General features: G+C 42.0%; 2 non-coding genes across 2 annotated transcripts; one reads left to right on the plus strand and one right to left on the minus strand.

Moving 5' to 3' along the window:
- Positions 1–1,471: 1,471 nt before the first annotated feature.
- LOC116476024 (small nucleolar RNA SNORA70) lies at positions 1,472–1,606 on the plus strand. The gene has a single exon (XR_004250098.1). It is a non-coding gene; the product is annotated as a small nucleolar RNA SNORA70 (small nucleolar RNA).
- A 3,435-nt stretch (positions 1,607–5,041) lies between these two features.
- LOC116476045 (small Cajal body-specific RNA 20) lies at positions 5,042–5,178 on the minus strand. Its single transcript, XR_004250115.1, has one exon. It is a non-coding gene; the product is annotated as a small Cajal body-specific RNA 20 (non-coding RNA).
- Between the last annotated feature and the right edge of the window lie 1,660 nt (positions 5,179–6,838).

Here is a 6,838-nt window from a genome sequence, read left to right on the forward strand (position 1 = left end):
GGTCAGGCTGGTCTTGAACTCCGGACCTCAGGTGATCCGCCCGCCTCGGCCTCCCAAAGTGCTGGGATTACAGGCGTGAGCCACCGCGCCCAGCCAGTCTTCATTTTTAAGATAAGGAAACTGAGGCATACAGAACTGAGTACCTTATCCAAGGTCATGATTAATTAGTGGCAGAGAGTGAATTGGGCCAAGGCAGCCTCACCCAGGTGTAACCTATATTGCTTTTCTATTTTTATTAAACATGTACTCTTTTCTAGGCACTGGATTAGTCAACTACAGGGATTGATAAAACAAAATCTATGACCTCAAAAAGCACTCAGTCTAGTGGGGAGGAGTTACAACACAATGCAGTAAGTACTGCATATTTATCCTCTGATGCAGATTTATTTTTCTCCAAAGCATCCTTTATTGCCAACTAGCAAACTATATATTTACATCCTTATTTTTTTAAGTTTCTGTCTTCCTTTACTCAAACTATAAACTCTATGAGGGCAGGGTGTTCATTTTGTTCACTTTATATCCTAGTATCTAGAGGTGTGCCTGGCAAGTAAATTTGTAGAAGCTGCATTCAAGGAACAGGAGTGGAAATTAAATAAAAATGAACAAAAGATGTCACAAAATATCACAGGATTCTTCCTCAGTAATCTGGACTGACCAAATCTTCATGCAATGGAGTATGCTGAAAGCTTCAGGGAGAAGAAAGGACATCAGCTAGAACTCAGGTAGTGAAGCTGCCCTTTAGATGTCCTGGAGTTATTTTGGGTGTATGTACCTTTACACTCCAGTCATCCCTCCACCTCCCACATCCTCTCCAACCACACCAAACAGGTTGTTGTTTTCTACAAATTGACGTACCTTCACACATTCTGTTCCCTTTCCTAGAGGACCTTTCTCCTGTGCCCCCTTCTACCTTCACTTCCTTTCTGCTTTACCACCTCAATTGTATCCTTCAAAACTCAAATCAGCTGTCACTTCCTCATCACGATGACCCACCTCTGTGCTCCCATACCACCCTCTACAATCATCCAGTGCCGAAAAAGTCACTGTTTTATTTGTCTCTGCCCTACACTGAAGACTTCTTGAGAACAGAGTCCATGTCTTATTCAGCCTATGTTTCCAAACCAAACACTATGCCTGGCATGAGAATGAATGGTGAAATGGAAGAGCTCTCCCCCACGGCTCCCCTACACAAACACACATACATCCCACTCACAGCAGTGACTGTGTCCTCTAATTCCAGTACTCCCTTCACTAAGCTATGACAGTGCTCCATACAGAAGTTGTTTCAGTAAATACAATCATGAAAATATAAAAAATAATATCAGGAGAGTACTTTTACAACTAAATAGGAAAACATGTTACAAAGCTATACAATGCTACAAAGTAAAATAGTGTGCTAAATGTGCAAAAGCAAACAGGCAAATCAATGAAATAGAGTAGAAATCCCATAACGAAGAAAAGTTTGTAGAAGCTACAGCCAATTAAGCCAACCGAGTTTCTTTCCTCATGGGGCCCTGGTGTGCCATGGCTACAAACAGCAGCTTCCTTGGCTGGGTACGCAGCCTGTTTCTTGGATGGGTTGCTCTAAGGGACCTTGGAGACAGGCCTTTCAAATGTATGTCCATGTCTCTGACCTTGCACTACCCCCAGTGTAGGCTCCAAACAGGTTCCTTGGGAAAGCCCCAGGGCACTATGGCCAGGGTTCACACAGGCCAAGTCACCACGTCCATCCGCACCAAGCTGCAGAACAAGCAGCATGTGATTGAGGACCTGTGCAGGGCCAAGTTCAAGTTCTTGGCCGCCAGAAGCTCCACATCTCAAAGAAGTGGGGCTTTACCAAATTCAAGGTGGATTAATTTTTTTTTTTTTTTTTTTTTTGAGACAGAGTCTCGCTCTGTCGCCCAGGCTGGAGTACAATGGCGCAATCTCGGCTCACTGCAACCTCCACCTCCCGGATTCAAGCAATTCTCCTGCCTCAGCCTCCCGAATAGCTGGGACTACAGGCGCACGCCGCCACGCCCAGCTGATTTTTTGTGTGTTTTAGTAGAGACAGGTTTTCACCATATTGCCCAGTCTGGTCTCGAACTTCTGAGCTCACAGAATCCGTCCGCCTTGGCCTCCCAAAGTGCTGGGATTACACGTGTGAGCCACTGCGCCTGGCCCAAGGCGGATGAATTTGAAGACACGGTGGCTGAGAAGTGGCTCCTCCTACATGGCTGTGGGGCCAAGTACATCCCCAGTTGTGGTCCTCTGGACAAGTGTCCGGCCCTGCTCTAGTGAGGGCTTCCACTGTGCTGCCCCCTCCTGATGCCCACCAATAAATCCTACTTCCTGTCCACCTATTTTTAAAAAAGTATATATAAGTATATTTCATGACAGTGACATTTTCTAATCAATTATGAAATGACCAGTTATTCAGAAAATGCTAAGACAAATTGGTTAAAGATCTGGGGTAAAAAAGAACACTCGAATCCCTGTATCATATCATATGCCATTATAAATAAAGATTAATTCAGTACGCCTGTAATCCCAGCACTTTGGGAGGCCAAGGCAGGCGGATCATGAGGTCAGGAGATGGAGACCATCCTGGCCAATATGGTGAAACTCTGTCTGTACTAAAATACAAAAAATTAGCTGGGCATGGTGGCACAAGCCTGTAGTCCCAGCTACTTGGGAGGCTGAGGCAGGGGAATCGCTTGAACCTGGGAGGCAGAGGTTGCAGTGAGCTGAGATGGCACCACTGCACTCCAGCCTGGCGGTAGAGCAAGACTCCATCTCAAAAAAAAAAAAAAAAGTAATAACTCATATTATTGTTTACTATTTGCCAGACCTGATGCCAAGTATGTCATAAGCATTAACTAATCTGAGCATCATGACAATTCTATGAGGTTGGTACTATTAATTTTATTTCTATTTTCAGATGTGTAAACAGGTTCAAAGAATTTAAGTTGATCAAGGGCTCACGACTAATAAGTCAGGGGAACTTGTATTCAAATCTAGGACCAACTAATCCAATAGCTGTGACTTACTTTTGTGTGTGGGTGTAGCTTATTCTTTTTAAAAATTTATTTTTAATTGAAAAAATATAATTATATATATTTATGGAGTACAATGTGATGTTTTGATATATGTATTCAATGTGGAATGATTAAATTAAGCTAATTAACATATCCATCACCTTATATACTTACCATTTTTTGGGGGGTGAGAACATTTGAAATTTACTTTCTCAGCAATTTTGAAATATGCAACACAGTATTATTAACTATAGTCACCATGCTGTGCGATAGATCTCAAAAACTCCTTCCTCCTGTCTAACTGAAACTTTGTATCCCACAGCTTTCACTCTTAACCAGTGTACTATGGTATTTTTTACTAAAGAAGTCTTAACACTCACACCACTGAGGAATTACCACTAAAAGAAAATGTTTGGAGTAGGGAAGATGTTTCTCGATATAATAAAAAAAATTAGCTTACAGCAGAAACTGTAAAGAAAAAGATTGCTAGATTTGAAATAAATATTTAAAAATTATATAATAAACAAAAGGCAAATTTAACACTCAGAAATCTTTACTTATAGATAAGGAGTTGCTGGGCACTGTGGCTCACGCTTGTAACCCCAGTGCTTTGGGAGGACAAGGTGGGAGGATCGCTTGAGCCTAGCCCCAGTTTGAGACCAGCCTGGACAATAAAGTGAGACCCTGTATGTCTGAAAAAAAAAAAATAGCCATGCATAGTGGTGCATACCTGTAGTACCAGCTAATAAGGAGGCTAAGGCTGGAGGACAGCTTGAGCCCAGGAGTTCAAGGCTGCAGTGAGCTGTGCTGACACCACCACACTCCAGCCTGGGTGACAGAGCAAGATCCTGTCTCAAAAAAAAAAAAAAAAAAAGTTTAGTCTTAATTTGTGAAGACATTTTATAAAACAATAACAAAAACAAAAATCCAAATAGAAAAAAATGGGCAAAGAACACAAATGAAAATATTTAAATAGCCAATAAAATTCACCCCAAAATTTAGCCGTAGTAGTGATCAAAGACATGCAAATTTGAACAATACTTAGATTCCATTTTTTCTGTATCAGATTGGCCAAATGAAAAATACTGTTAAAATCCGGTGTTGATTTTTTTATAGGGAAATTAGCCACTCATGAATATACTGCTGCTGGGACTGTAAATTCTTATAGCCATTTTGGAGAGTGATTTGTTAATATGTCTTAAAAGCATTAAAATACCTTTGACCCAAAAATTCCATATCATGATAAAATAGAAATAAGTGCAGAGATGAATGTTCATAAAATTGAAAGTTTGACCGAATAAAATGTCCAGCAATAGGGGATTAGTTATGTAAATTATGGAATAACCCCATACTGGAATAATATGCAGCCTTAAAGTGATATAGATTTTAAACTCTGCTTCCAAGGGTTCCATAGAAATCCTATAGAACTCTTTGGAACCCTATGGAATCCTTTCACTAACCTATTGGAAGGTAGTAAAACACGAATGTGTAGCTAGAACTGAGGCTCCCACCTCTTTCCTTAGCCAGAACAGCTCACTTCCTATCTGTTCTATGTATTAGAGTTTTGAGTCAGAATCCATTAAAAGGCAGGGGAGGATATTTCATTAACATCGAAAAAACTAACATTGTTGAGAAATATGTCTGACGCTACTAACTGGCCTATTTTATTTTATTTTGAGACAGGTTCTCACTCTGCTGCCCAGGCTGGAGTGCAGTGGTGTGACCATGGCTTACTTCAGCCTTGGCCTTTTGGGCTGCAAGTGATCCTCCAGCCTCAGCCTCCTGAGCAGCTAGGAGTACAGGCATGTGCCACCACACCTGGCTGATTTTTTATTTTTTGTAGAGACAGGGTCTCACTATGTTGCCCAGGCTGGTTTTGAACTTCTGGGCTCAAGCAGTCCTCTCACCTCAGCTTCCCGAAGTGCTGGGATTACAGGTGTGAGTCACCATGACTGGCCCTAACTGGCCTTTAAATAAATTACTCATTTTTACTGGGTCCCAGTTTCTTTCCTTTTTTTTCTTTTTCACGTCTGAGGTAGGAAAACAAGGCTGTCCAGCTCGTGTTGGTCCTGACAATGATCCTTGAGGGCTGGACTTGGCCTCCAGCCATGGCTAAGGAGAAAAGGGAGCCTCCCAGTTTCCTGATTACAAAAATGAGGCAGACACCTAAGGTCCTTGCCAATAAAAAATTCTAAGAGACTGAACTTCCACTCCAGGTTTCAAGTGTTTGTGTCTGAATTCACACCCATGTCCGCTTCCCTCCCAAAGGTTTCTCCTTGGGATGACGCTGAAGCAGTGAAGTTCCCCAGAGCTGTTATGGAGACCTGGACACCCAGCACTGTGCAGAGGGCAACATCTTGGATATGCCTCTTTAAAGGATGAATAGACTCGGAGGGAGGCCACATGGATAAGTCTGACTGGGGGTGCTGCAGTCAGCATCTGATCTGAAATGTGTCATCTCTGCTCTGGCCCCAATCTCTGTACCCTTTTTTACTCACAAGCTTTTTATTTTAGAATGGTTTTAGATTCACAAAAACGTTGTAAAGACAGTATGGAGTTCCCATGTACCCCTTTCAAAGTTTCCCCTATTGCTAACATCTTACATTACTGAGGTGCTTTTGTCACAACTAAAGAACCAACATTGGTACATTGTTACATATATATATATATATATATATTTTTTTTCTTTTTTCTTTTTCAGAAACAGGGTGTTGCTATGTTGCCCAGGATGGCTTCAAACTCCTGGACTCAATCTATCCTCCTGCCTCAACCTCCCAAGTAGCTGGTACTACAGGCACGAGCCAATGCACCCTGGTATATTAACATTAACTAAACTCCACACTCTATCCAATTTCACGGTTTTAAAAAATGTCCCTTTTTGGTTCCAGCATCCCAGCCAGGATATCACATTACATTTAGTTGTTATGTCACTTTAGCCTCCTCTGATCTGTGACACTCCCAGACTTTTCCTGTCCTTGATGACCTTAAAGATTTTAAGTGGTACTGGTATGTTGTAGAATCTCTCTCAATTTGGGAATTTTTTTTTTTTTTTTTGAGGCAGGGTTTTACTCTGTTGCCCAGGCTGGAGTGCAGTGGTGCAATCATAGCTCACTGCAGCCTCCAACTCCTGGGCTCAAGCGATTCTCACATATTGACCTCCAAAGTGCTGGGATTGTAGGTGTGAGCCACCATGCTCAGCATTTTGTTTTTCTTAAGACAGTCTCACTGTGTTGTCCAGGCTGGAGTGCAGTGGCATGACTAATCAGCGCTCACTGCAGCCTTAGCCTCCTGGGCTCAGCTGATTCTCCCACCTCAGCCTCTCGAATAGCTGGGACCACAGGTGGGCACCACCACACCTGGCTAAGTTTTGTATTTTTTGTAGAGGCAGTTTTTGCCATGTTGCCCAGCCTGTGCCTGATGGATTTTTTTTTTTAATGAATACCTTAAAGTTACTCATTTGCCCAACTGCAAGATTCTCCAAGGCTTTATTTATGCTGGCATAGCCAGCATCTTTTTAAAAAATGACATTGATATATATATATACATTCCTTTCTGCTTAACCACCTCAATTGTATCCTTCAAAACTCAACTCAGCTGTCACTTCCTCATCGCGATGACCCACCTCTGTGCTCCCATACCACCCTCTACAATCATCCAGTGCTAAAAAATCACTGTTTTGTCTCTGCCCTACACTGAAGACTTCTTGAGAGCAGAATCCATGTCTTATTCAGCCTATATTTCCAAATCAAACACTATGCCTGGCACTAATTCACTTAGGTAAATTAATGTACCCATCTCAACTGTTCCCTTTGGCTACGTGG

This window comes from Hylobates moloch, unplaced genomic scaffold (assembly GCF_009828535.3).
Source record: "Hylobates moloch isolate HMO894 unplaced genomic scaffold, HMol_V3 SCAFFOLD_10, whole genome shotgun sequence".
Taxonomy (NCBI): Eukaryota; Metazoa; Chordata; class Mammalia; order Primates; family Hylobatidae; genus Hylobates; species Hylobates moloch.